This window comes from Rhinolophus sinicus, linkage group LG02 (assembly GCF_036562045.2).
Source record: "Rhinolophus sinicus isolate RSC01 linkage group LG02, ASM3656204v1, whole genome shotgun sequence".
NCBI classification, from domain to species: domain Eukaryota; kingdom Metazoa; phylum Chordata; class Mammalia; order Chiroptera; family Rhinolophidae; genus Rhinolophus; species Rhinolophus sinicus.
The window spans coordinates 156,800,122-156,812,887 of NC_133752.1; the positions used below are offsets into that span (position 1 = coordinate 156,800,122).

At 39.2% G+C, this 12,766-nt stretch overlaps 1 protein-coding gene across 4 annotated transcripts in view; it reads right to left on the reverse strand.

The window, feature by feature from the left end:
• CNTN1 (contactin 1) overlaps positions 1 to 2,724 on the reverse strand; it is a 289,760-nt gene extending 287,036 nt beyond the window's left edge. For 2 of the 4 annotated variants that reach the window (XM_074325831.1, XM_019756344.2), the window contains exon 1: positions 2,562 to 2,722. The gene's annotated coding sequence lies outside the window, so the exon portion shown is untranslated. Of the gene's footprint in view, positions 1 to 2,561 lie in introns of all 4 variants that reach the window. The other 2 variants (XM_019756346.2, XM_074325832.1) reach the window with 2 other exon arrangements.
• Positions 2,725 to 12,766: the final 10,042 nt, after the last annotated feature.

Here is a 12,766-nt window from a genome sequence, read left to right on the forward strand (position 1 = left end):
GAGTAATGACTATGGGCTAAGCCCTACTTTAAATGTGTTATATGCATTATCTCATTTAATACTAAAAAATTTTAATCCTAAAAAAAACTGAGGTAAGTGCTATTATAATCCCCAGTTGACTTATTGACATTCACTTATCTGCATAATGTATATAAATATTTATACATGTAGGCTTCCTTCCAAAACCTGTGCTTTTAGCCACTAGGACAGTATTTTGGAACGGCTAATGGAGAAGAGATTAAGAATGGAAATGCAGAAGGAGAATTTTATTTCCAAAAAAATAAATTGTCATCAATTTGGGGCATTTATTGGAAACTTAAAAGCAGGAAGAAGAGATAAGAGAGACACAAAGAAAAGAGGGTTAGAGAAAGAGAAAAATTATGACATCAGATCATTGTGGTATCAATAAATACTAATTTCAAAGAGGAGAGGGACAATATAGAAAATGGCAGATCAGAAGGGAAGAAAAAATGAACAGTATACCAAAAAAAAAAAAAAAATACAAACATGGGACATATTGGCCTATATTATAACTGATAGCAATACTGACCAAATTTTGTTAATTGGACCAAAAAATGTGGGAAGCTAAACTATTCTATTTGAGGTGAACGTGCTATGCAATATAATTTACAGTAGGTTGTTAGAAGATTATGTTTGAAATAGTGGATTTTTGGAAGACTTTAAGCAAATTACTTGGTGTCTTCTAAATCTAAGAAAATAGAAAGGTTATCATCAGGATGAAATAATTACAGGCAATGGGAAAAATAAATGCACATACATGTGTAAAAGAGGGCCCAGGTATCACAAATAGATATAATCAGAAACATCAGCACAAGTTTAAGTATCAGGTCCACAAGTAAAATTTGTACAAAGAAATATATCAAAACTACTCTCAAAGATTGTAAAGGTCCATTAGTTCTATTAATACATCCTGTAAAGTGGGTGGATCCTTTCCCCCCAGGTCTCCAAATGCTGCTAGTAATAAGTTACCACCCAAACAAATTTACTACCATATAATCAAAATACAGGCATAAGTAAACCATATGCTCGGATGAGTTTAGTAAACTCTCCCAGATGTGATATATATTTATTTGATATGTGTGTTACATTTCAGTCTGGTAAGGTTCACGTGTACACTGTGAAGCTGTAAAATGCGGGAAAATAGATGAATAGCAAATTGCACTAAGAATGTATTCAAAATAATATTTGGGAATATTGATCTTGATGTGCATTACAGAAACATTATTTCATGCAGGGTTTCCTCAATCTGAGCGCATTTCTCTGGCTTTTCACCCAATGGAGAATTTGATTCCCTTTTGTCCCTCCCACTCAGTGCTTCCAGATTGCTTCAGAAGGCCAAGGCAGCCTGCTCAGCTGCAGGCAAACAGGGCTTGGGTGTGCAAGAGCTATATATAGCTCCACCTTGGAGATGTGCACACACAAGCACACATACAAATGTCCATGCTGAATTTGGCATGAATAAATGAGAAACGGTTGCAGCTCTCCACCCTCCCTCTTTCGCATCACCCCAATTTTTCAGTAATTTTCAAAGCAGGGTGTCATCAGTCCGGGAGAGTGATGCAGCGTCTAATTTCTCTGCAGTTCTTCTGCCTACTGCTTCCAACAATCTGACTCCGGCAAGAACCGGCACTGGGCCAACAACTACTTCCCAGATGCGGTCAACCACGAAGGCTACCTCGCAGCCGGGCGAGCCCATCCGGGCAATCCAGGCAATTACTTGACTCTGGGAATCCTCGAGAATAAACCCACATTTTAGAAACTAGGAGAGAAGGTGGTTCCCAGGAGACAACACCAGGCTAGGAGAGAAGAGGCAAAGCCTTCGCTGACTCCCCTTCTCAATCTGCCGCAGAGGAGAGAAGGGCCCATGTGTTCTCAATAGAGACGTAATTAATCCGAACATACCCCTAGAGTTGCAGGATTTTTCCCCACCCCCCACTCCCGAAGGGAACAAGCTCTTAACCCAGAGGCCAGGGAACAAGCAAGTCCCTTCTTCCCCGCAGTGCAATTATTCCCAGTTTGTGTCCCCCCCCCCCCCCCCCGGGTTGTGCTAGAGTCCAGACCCAAGGTAGGAGAGGGAGAACGAGTGAGTAGGTGCGGACGGGCGTGGGGAAGAGGACAAGCTCTTCTCCATCTAGGAAGACCCTCGGGTTCCCGGCTGCTGACACGTCTGCTCCCCCAGACCCTTCCCTGCCGGGTCGACATGGCACCCCTCGGACGCGACACCGGCGGTGGCAGACGGCGGAGGCAGACGAAGCCTGAGAGGAAAGTTGACGAGGCACAGATGGGGGCTCGGTCCCCTCTCCACTGCTGCCCTGCCTCGCCCGTGACCCCGGGCTCCCGCATCTCGCACTCCTTCCCAGCAGCTAGACGCCCTGCACCCAATCCTTCCTGCCGTACTTCATGACTAGAGCTGAGGCCACCACATGAGATTTGGGGGTGATGAGGGCGGGGCAGGGCTGGGGGAAGGGGAAGGGAGGCAACAGCGTGAAAATACGCATTCTTTATCCTATCTGCACATAAGGAAAAGTCCTGCCTCCTACCTGTTCCCTGCTCCTGCTCTCCCCGGCGTGGCACAGCTGGACCATCACCTACAGGTTTCCCACTTCCGCTACAAACACCTGGGAGCGCATCTCCCCAGCCAGCGCCCCTCCTTGCCTCGGCCGAGCCCACCGGAGCTACTTGACAGCAGAAGCCGGGCCTTTTAGAGCGATTATTGGCGCCGGGGAAAAAGTGAGGCGGGCACCGGAGAAAATTCTGCGTCTCTGATTGGACAGGCCAGATGTCACTCTCACCCCAGGACCAGGGCTGGCTGCGGACTGGGGTAGCTGCTAAACCTAGCTGCAAAGGGTCTCTGCAATGCCTGGAACCAAAACCTGCTGCTACTGGATCAAGGACCCCTAAGAGGAGGGAAACTGGTTTGATCACTTGTCATCTGAGACCCCCCAAGAGGGGAGGAGGGGTCAGGCATAACCAGACACAGAACACTTTCCAGAGCTTCCCAAAAGGGACCATCTGTTCTGAGATTTGACAGGCAAAAATATCACGGGCAGTGCCTCAATGGAGAAGCACGAACTTTGGTTAAGAATGGAGCAAAATAGAAAAATATATATACTTATATGAAAAAAATAACAAGGAAAAAGAAAGACGTGAGGGTTTTCTTTGTTTCGAATATCCATTTTTGCCTAAATGTAACATGGAAGTTTTTCGTATGGAGAAAAGGTTAAACTGCTTGTTCTATAGTGCAAAGTGACTCCCAATTATTCCAGAGTAGGAACAGTTTCAAATGGGGAAGCGCTGCATAATAACCGCTCAAGAAAGAGTAAAAGAAGGAAACTAAGACCAAACTGCACAGAGGACTTTCCTTGGGCAGTTTGGTGGCAAAACTCTTAAAATACTCACCACCAGACTGACTAATAATCAGCCATTTCCCTTTCTACTAATATTCGTCCATTATTCCTTTTACAGTCAAACCCCTAGGCTGCAGAGCATGCACGTATAAGCTAACCCAAACCTAGGTGATCCGAAGCCTGTCTTTTAGGTGCAAGAGGAGGAGGGCAAAACAACTTTGTGCCCCTTTTCCATCTCTGACATTTGTCCCGGTGGAATTAGGAAGCTATGGAATTCAACGGACTTCTTAAATGGGAGGAAATGATAGAAAGATCACAAGTAAAGTTAAGGATAGGGAGATGTGTTGATTTAGTGCCACATAAGAAAATAATCTTCTACCTCACAGGCTGCTTCCCACCTGAAAAACAGCCAATGTCTTAATTTTTATTGGGGAAGGGGAACAGGACTTTATTGGGGGAACTTCCAGGACTTTTATTTATTTATTGCTTCCAGGACTTTTTTCCAAGTCAAGTTGTTGTCCTTTCAACCTTAGTTGTGGAGGAGGTTCTGTTCAGCTTCAAGTTGTCCTTCCAGTCTTAGTTGTGGAGGGCGCAACTCAGCTCCAGGTCCAGTTGTCGTTGCTAGTTGCAGGGGGCACAGCCCACCATCCCTTGAGGGACTCGAGGAATTGAACTGGCAACCTTGTGGTTGAGAGCCCACTGGCCCATGTGGGAATTGAACTGGCAGCCTTTGGAGTTAGGAGCACGGAGCTCTAACCGCCTGAGCCACCGGGCCAGCCCCCAGCCAATGTCTTCATCCACCTAAATTAAGGAGTCATCTTAACTAACTCTGAGCGTAAGACACAATTCCCATACTCAAAGAGCTTATGATAGACTTGGGTCACTAGACAGCTATTAGAGGAGATGACATTGATATTAATGCTAAATCATTGTAGGCCTTCAACTTAGTGCTTATGATTATTATTACTATTAGGCCAGACTCTTCGTAAAATGTTCTCTTCATAAAACTTTAGAAAACAAATTAATGTATTTGAAAGTGGGAAAGAAGCCCGAGGGGTGATTAACAATGATTAATAGATGATTCTGATGCTGGGAACCCTCTTTACACTAAATGGGAATAATCAAAAAAATGTAATGGAAGTTTCTAAGCCCCGTCAGTCATGTTTCTACACAATATGCCTCCTAGTCTTTCACCTCAAGGCACCCACAACAGGCACCCACACCAATTGTTCCATCGAATTGGACAAATCATCCGTTATCTAGTGCATTTACTGAGACTTATTCTGTGCCACACCCTGTGTTGGATTCTAGGGAACTAAACAAGAATCATACACTGAACTTGTTAAAGAGGGACTCAGGCAGCAATTAAGATAGTAAAATATTGTAATACGGAATGTGTATTATCAGCATTAACATTTTTTTATTCCTAAGCATACTGTTTTGAGTCACAATGAACTCCAGTAGACCCTCTTCTAGATTTAAGCAGTGCAGAGAAGGTGGAGTATCACAGAAAGAAAACGAACATTGAGGTTAGCACAGGAGTTGAAATAAAGTGAAAAGAATACTAAAGAAATATCTGCTATCCTCATTCTTTCATTCCTTTATTCATTCATCCATTCATCCAGTCAACAAATATTACTGTTGTAAATATAGAGATGAATGAGATAGACAAGCTCTCATGGAGCATATTCTTTATTCTTCAATGTTACTTTGTGTATTTATTGATATAATTATAGCTCTGTATGTCTGAGCACATATACACACACACACACACACACACACACACACACACAACTTGGAAATAGTGTTAGGATAATTTCTATCTGGTCGTCAGCCACCTCAGATAAAACAGTTTGCTCCAGGTTGCTAGTTATTATCTCAGAGAGAAAAACCTGCATATCTGTTCCTGGAATATACATATGAGGTCTGACAATTAAGTTCATGAACTCATCCTAGAAAAAGTGCTACCTCATTGCTGAATATCACTACGGTCACCTTTGAAGTACGACCCTTGGGAAGCTATGCACAAATGCCAGTGCTTAGTCCACACTTCAAAGCAATTGTGGAACTCTTTTTTCTGGAATGGCCATCAGAGATGTCATCATATTATTCTTGATGTCCTAAATGTCATCAAAATGTCTTCATTTCAATATTTCATTTATTTCCAGGTAAAGAAAGAAGTCATTGGGGGCCAGATCAGGTGAGTAGAGAAGGTGTTCCCATGCAGTTATTTGTTTACTGGCTAAAAACTCCTTCATAGACAGTGCCCTGTGAGCTGGTGCATTGTTGTGATACAAGAGCCAGGAATTGTTGGCGAAAAGTTCAGGTCATCTAACTTTTTCAGGAGCCTTTTCAGCACAGCACTTCCCAATAGTAAATTTGGTTAACTGTATCGTCCAATTGGTACAAATTCATAATGAATAATCCCTATGATATCAAAAAAGGCTTTGCAACATCATTGCAACAAGTTCGCGAACTTAAGTGTCAAACCTCATATATGAATGTATCAAAAGCATCTGCTGCATTTTACATTTTCCAAATCTCTTTAGGCTACAATCCCATTTGTTCTTACTTAAGGAACAGAGTCATTATTAGCCCCATTTCACAATTGAGGAAATTGAACTGGCAAAGGAAATGCACTTCTTTGAAAGCATAATTGTGTATGTGATGCTTGGTATATACAAGGCATCCAATACATACTTATTGTGAATATATGGCTTATAAAATGTGAGGGTTTGAAGAACTTTAGAAATCATTGAGTTCTACCCATTATACGAAGAAGGAGAGAATCAGACATTATAATATGCCCAAGGTCATGTATCTAGTTAGGGGCCAAGCTCAGTCTAGAACCCAGATCTTAGGACTACTCATTCATTATTTTTTTCCACCACAATGAACAATAACTTTTTCTGATATCTCTTTGAGCAGAGTTCTTGCTCTTTCGCTTCCCTAAACCACCCAGTCTTTTGAAGTTTTCAGGAATGCCCAATGGTGTACTCATAGTCCAGCATCTATAAAAATAAATGAAAGCATGCCATTTTAACTAGCAATGAAGCAGGGCACAATCAGTAGCTGAGACACAGTTTGCTTGTAAGTTTGGGATCTGCCTCATCAGATTGGGATCAGAGTAATTTGGGCTAGTGTTGAGGTATGAAGAAAGCTGATAGAAATGTGTAGCCAGCCAGGCAGATTGCCTCTGGTACATATTGTCCCTAACGTGCAGAAGAAGAGAACTGTAGAAACATTCGTCTGAGTCCCCCTTATCTGACAGCCTGATGTAGAACTTATTTGCAAAACTTCAAATGAAACAGTAGGAAAAGTTTGCCTTGTGTCCAGAGTGGCTCTGATTCCCTAATCATTCAAAGAGGCTCGAGCACAATTTATTAGGCATTACATTGCTAAGCTTCCCTTGGGCCTATTTCAGCCTGCATTGGCCCTCATTCTTGAGACATTCAAATTTCCTCCAATCAGTGATTATATTTCTGTGAGAGGAAAGGAAACTACTGTAACAGTATAGCTTTCCACAGCGTGTATTTCTTTCTTTCTCTTCTGCTCCACCCACAATTTCTTCACTTCAAAGCTTCTCAAGAGAACAGTTGCTAACATAGCCTGATAGAGCAAAGGGGGAAAGTAAGGAAAAAGGGGATTTTTCCAATTGAAATTTCAAGCTAAATTCAACACAGCAGAAAGACATCGGAGGCTCTGCCCACCAGTTTGAAGGAAGTCATGGTAAACTCAGCCTGCAGCATCTCAGAGAGCAAATCAACCCACTGACCTGGCTTTTACATGGCCAATTGGGAACACAGACAATGTGCATGTGCACACACACACACACACACACACACACACACACACCAGTACCACAAGGCAGAAAGAAAAGTTTTCAAATACTAAATTCTGGAAATACGGTAAACAGCAGCAGCTTGCTACTAACCCAGAGCCACTGCAATCTTCTTGGAGATTAAAATAGCATTAGAATGCCTTTAGTTTTGTTAGTGACTGTTGTGCACAAAAGGGCAGATTCACAGAAAACTACATGCTAATATTGCAAGTATATCTTCACACAGATTCCATTGTCTCACAATAGAGTCCACTATTTCTCTTTAATATCGCCCAATTTGCATAATAGGAATTCATACGAAATATAACAAAAGGTATGTTACTACTCCTTAGTTTATAGTCAATATGTCCTCCAAATTCTTTCAAATCATGGAACTCAGAGGGAGGGGCTGATACTTAATTCAGTTGTAAAATTGTAGCTTCTGTCTCTGTTTTTCATGGAGAGTCGGCAGTCAGATATTATTATGAACTGTCACTGTCAACCTTAATTAAGATGTCCTTTCTCTTTTCTAACTTCCATTATAGATACAGAAAATTCCATTTTCCTCAGTATGTCTTTGAAATGATGGATACCTTCAGCATCGGAAGTAGACATAGGACGAGACATTAGACCTTTGTTCTACTCTAGACAAGTAACTAGCTGAGAGGATAGGAACAGGACTTTAAGCATTAGTTTCCTATACTATAAAATGAGGGACAGAGTTATACAATATACAATTAGTTGCCAAGAATACAGCATCAGTGTATTTATACAAGTCCATCTACCTCAATATATGTCCTAACCCCAAAGCAACTGAAAGAAGCAAAGGGAGAGGAACAGAAGACTTTCTCCATTTCCTCTAAATTTATTGGCCTAAACACATTATCCCCTTCTTATGTGTTTAATATTTATTAGATCTGTATTTACAATCCAATTTCCATTCCCAATATTGATAAATTGTGAGCTTTTTCCCTTGTCAGTTTTCCAGTATTTAGAAATTGTATTAGTCATTTAAAATATCAATTTTGGCTTTATTATTTTTCTCTAATGTATCTTTGTTTTGTATTTTATTGATTTCTGCTCTTATCTCTATTGTTTCCTTCCTCTTACTTTACTTAGTTTTGATTTGGTGTTCTTTTCCTCTATTCTTGAGATGAAAGTATATGTCATTGATTTTTCAGCCTTTCTCTCTCTCTCTCTCTCTCTCTCTCTCTCTCTCTCTCTCTCTCTCTCTTTAAGGAGGGCGCAGCTCCCAGTGGCCCATGCGGGGACCAAACCAGCAACCTTGCTGTTATTAGCACCGTGCTCTAATCCAGCTGAGCTAACTGGCCACCCCCAAGCTTTTCTCCTTTTTTAAGGTGATAGTATTTTCTCAAAGTAGTGCTTTAGTGTATTTGACAAGTTTTGATATATCTTATCTTCATTGTCATTCAGTTCATATATATTCTAGTGTCTTTTTTTCTTTTTTGATCCAAATATAATTTTTAAGTAAATTGTTTAATTTCTAGTCACTTCAGGTTTTTCTATTTATCTGTTTGTTCGAAATTTTTAGTTTAATATTTTTGTTCTCAGAAAACTACTCTAAAAGGATTTCAACCTTTCATTGAGGCTTTGTTTATAATATAAAATTGCATTTTTGGTAATGTTCCACGTACTAAAAGAAGATGCAAGTTTAGCTTCTGGTAATATAGAAATAGCTACTGTCCAACCAATCACCTTATAGATACAAACTATAAGCTTTGGCAAGGTGAAGAAAACTACTTAAGAGCACTGGAGAAGAAGTGTTTATGCATGGAAAAAGGAAATGACAGTGTATGAGTTACCCATTTTACACAGCTTTGATCTTAAAGAAAGGTCTCAGTAAGTTCCCAACAGGATGGATAAATCTAAGTGTGTGTGTGTGTGTGTGTGTGTGTGTGTGTGTGTGTGTGTGTGTATTTCTGGCTTTAATAACCAGAGTACAGAGTACTGGACAATGACAGAAGAAAGAAAAGGAGACAGAGAAATCCTGGAAAGGAGAGATCCAGAAATTTAGAACATAAACTCTATTCAAGTCTTAAATTGACTCCTGAGCAACATATACACAGCATACATTCTAAGCAGACTAGATAAGGCTAAAAGAACTGTGGTAGGCTGAGTACGCTTACCCTCTGGAACGGGTGAATGTTACCTTATATGGCAAAGTCTTTGCAGATGTGATTACGAATCTTAAAATGGAAAGATTATCCAGGATTATTTATCTGGGTCCCACATGCAATTCTATGTATTCTTATAAGAGGGAGCCGGAGTGAGATTTTACTATACACAGAGTAGAAGGTGATATGAACACAGAGCAGAGAGAGGTTTGAGGATGCTGGCCTTCAAAACTGAAGTAATGTGGCAACATGTCAAGGAGTCCCCACAGACACCAGAATCTGGAAGAAGCAAGGAACACTGGGTTCTACCTAGAGACTCTGGAGGTAGGGCAGTAATGCTGACACCTTGATTTGACCCAATAATACTGATTTGAACCTTGTGGACTCCAGAAGTGTGAGAGAATACATTTTTATTGTTTTAAAACATTGCTGACTTATGTGAGAAGACAATTTTTGTTTGTTTTGTTGCGATAATTTATTACCGCAGCCATAGGAAACTAGTACAATAACTTAGCATAGATTTTTAACTATTGATTACCAAAGGGAAAACAGAGTTTGAGCTTGAGAGCAGCCAACTTAACTGCCTTCTAAACAAACAAATGAAACACATTAATACTCTTCAAAAAACAAAATAGAATCCAAAATCTTTACAATGTACCATCACAATTGTCCAGGATATAATCTAAAATTACTAGACAGGATATAATCTAAAATTACTCCTCCTGCTACCTTCCTAAAAAATAAACCAAAAATACAAAAACAAACAAACAAAAAATACAGGTAAATGTTACTAATGTTTAAGAGTAAAGGCAGATATTAGAATTAGCAGACAAGGTTTTGTTTTTGTTTTGTTTTGTTTTAAATTGCTATTATAACTATGCTCAAGAGCAACAAGGAAAATTTGTCTAATAATGGATATTTTCCCTAATAAATTTTCTAACACAAACTTTCATCCCAGAATCTGTTTCCTGGGTAACCCAACACAATGTAATAAATCATACATGCTCATTATAGAAAGTATGAAAATTTAGGAGACATAACAGTTGGAAAGAAATCCACCTAGAAATTGGCAAATTATTGTTTGATATTATTAGTTTATTACGCTTTTGTAACTACAAATTTTCCTTGAACTTTCTTGGATAGTCCATTCGAAGGTTAACTAATTTCAATTACAAACAAAAATATTATTTTCTTCTGCACTCTTCTCCTCTCTTCTTTTCAGTTATTATGGTTTATGTCTCTGACCCTGCATTTTCTTCTAATCACAGTACAAGACCCTGAGAATTAAAAATTTACCACTGTGGCCCTCACATGTCCTTCCCCAAATTCTCTCTCTCCCCCCCCCCTTAATTCTATGAAGAATTGTATATCTGGTTCTTGACTCTCTTATCACTTTAACTTTTCTCGTGTAATTTTATACATTCTTCTGGTTCCAACTTTCTCTTCTAAGATAGCTTTTCTATCTCCAACCTTGGCTCTATTATGCACTGCAGACACATAAATCCATTTCTCTAGTAAATTTTTCTACTTGGATAATTCAAAATCACATCAAACTCAAAATGTCCCAAACTGCAATAATTACCTTGGCACAAGTTACAAAGAAACGTTATGAATACAGATTCTTTATATATCTGGGAGAGGAAAAGGAAATCAAAATGATGTTTAGGTGGACTCAAAGGAAGAATTGTCAGTATCAAGAATTTAAGATAACATTCCTAGTTGGAAAAAAAATGGGAACGATACATAAAGTAAAATAGCAAGGCATGCTCAAGAATTGAGATAATTTGATTTGGATTAAAACTTAAGCATAAAGAGAATAAAAAATAGATCAGAACAGCATTGGCTCCTTCACTATTCCTCAAATAAATGAGGCATGGTCCAATTGTAGGGCCTTTACAGGTAAAATTGGTATGATACTTTAATATTTTATTATAAACATTTGCTGGTATATTTCTTCATTGTAAATAAAAACTACTTTGAGGGCTAGTGCTTTATTTGGTTGATTGGAAATCCTGGTAAGAACCAAAAATAAGTTACTTCCCTCTAGCACTGTTACATATTATCTGAGAAATCTTCAGAACAGGTGACATGAATCTGAGCTTTAAACACGGACAGAAATCAACTAGATAAGGGGTAAGGAATAGCAGAGACATAGTTTTATAGTTAAGAAATGCAATGTTTAGTTTGCTTATATTTTAAATGGAAAGCACATATTTTTTTAGGATCACATTAACGGATGCTCACTATAGAAAGAATATCTCTATCACTTTTATCTTAATGAGCTCTTAACTTGAAGGTTAATTGTGAGAAATATGGCAATTTGGTGATAAAATTACAGAAAATTATAAATCCATCTAGACAAGTATAGAATATGTAAAATTTAAATTTGTGCTTTAAACTATTGCTTGTTACTGAAGAAAATGAGGTCATGAATGCCATTTCATCAGCTCTGGTGCCCTTCCTTTGAGTATTCATTAATGATATGAGGAACACATAGCACAAGAATCTCAACACATACGCAAAGTACTAAGCAAAGCTTAAGAGGAAAGCATTACCTACTGATACTAAATATGAGCATTTAGCCACCATCCGATGATCAAATGAGAAACTCTACTTAAAAGGAAATTTCCTTTAATCTTCATCTGAATATAATTCTTTTTCCCCCCAAAATTTGTACCATTGATATTGAGATAAAACTGGCTCAAGCCTGGACTCTTCTCCAACTTGTTTTCTACCTGGGGATTGGGGCTGGGGGTGGGGGAGTTAATATATATATATAAAACATATGTCTAAAACATATATATATATATATATATATATATATATATATATATATATATATATATATAGAGAGAGAGAGAGAGAGAGAGAGAGAGAGAGAGAGAAGCTGCTTACCCTACTTTCCCAGTTCACCCGAACGTCTGAATTTTTTTTCTATATTGCTGTTGCTGTTGCTGTTTACAATCTTATTAGTCACTCTTGGTTAAGTAGGTAGTTCTTATGATGCCAAGAATCCCTTTGTTGACTAACAGATTTCTAGTATGAACTCAAAGAACTAGGACATATAGGTCAGGCCAGTTAGAAAAAGAAAAAGGGACTGCGGTAGTTCATTTGGACTGTAGGCTTGAAAACGTTTTGAGAGGCTGGAGTTTTTCATGTGTTTCACAATTTCTTGTAAAGAATGTTTGGTAGAAGTAAACAGAATTGGTGGGAAATGTGGGGTTGTTGGAGCTAGGATTCTACCACTCTGAGAGTCCCCTCCCATTTAAGTCCTGCCCTATTTTAAATTCTCTAACACCCCACATTGCAGTTTGAACTTCCAACTCATTTTCATTACAACAATCTGGCTCTCCCTACCTCTCTGACCTCCTCTCAGTCCACTCAGCTCTTTACTTAGTATGTTGCAGCCCCCCAGGCCTTGATTCTGTACCTCAAATGTGCCA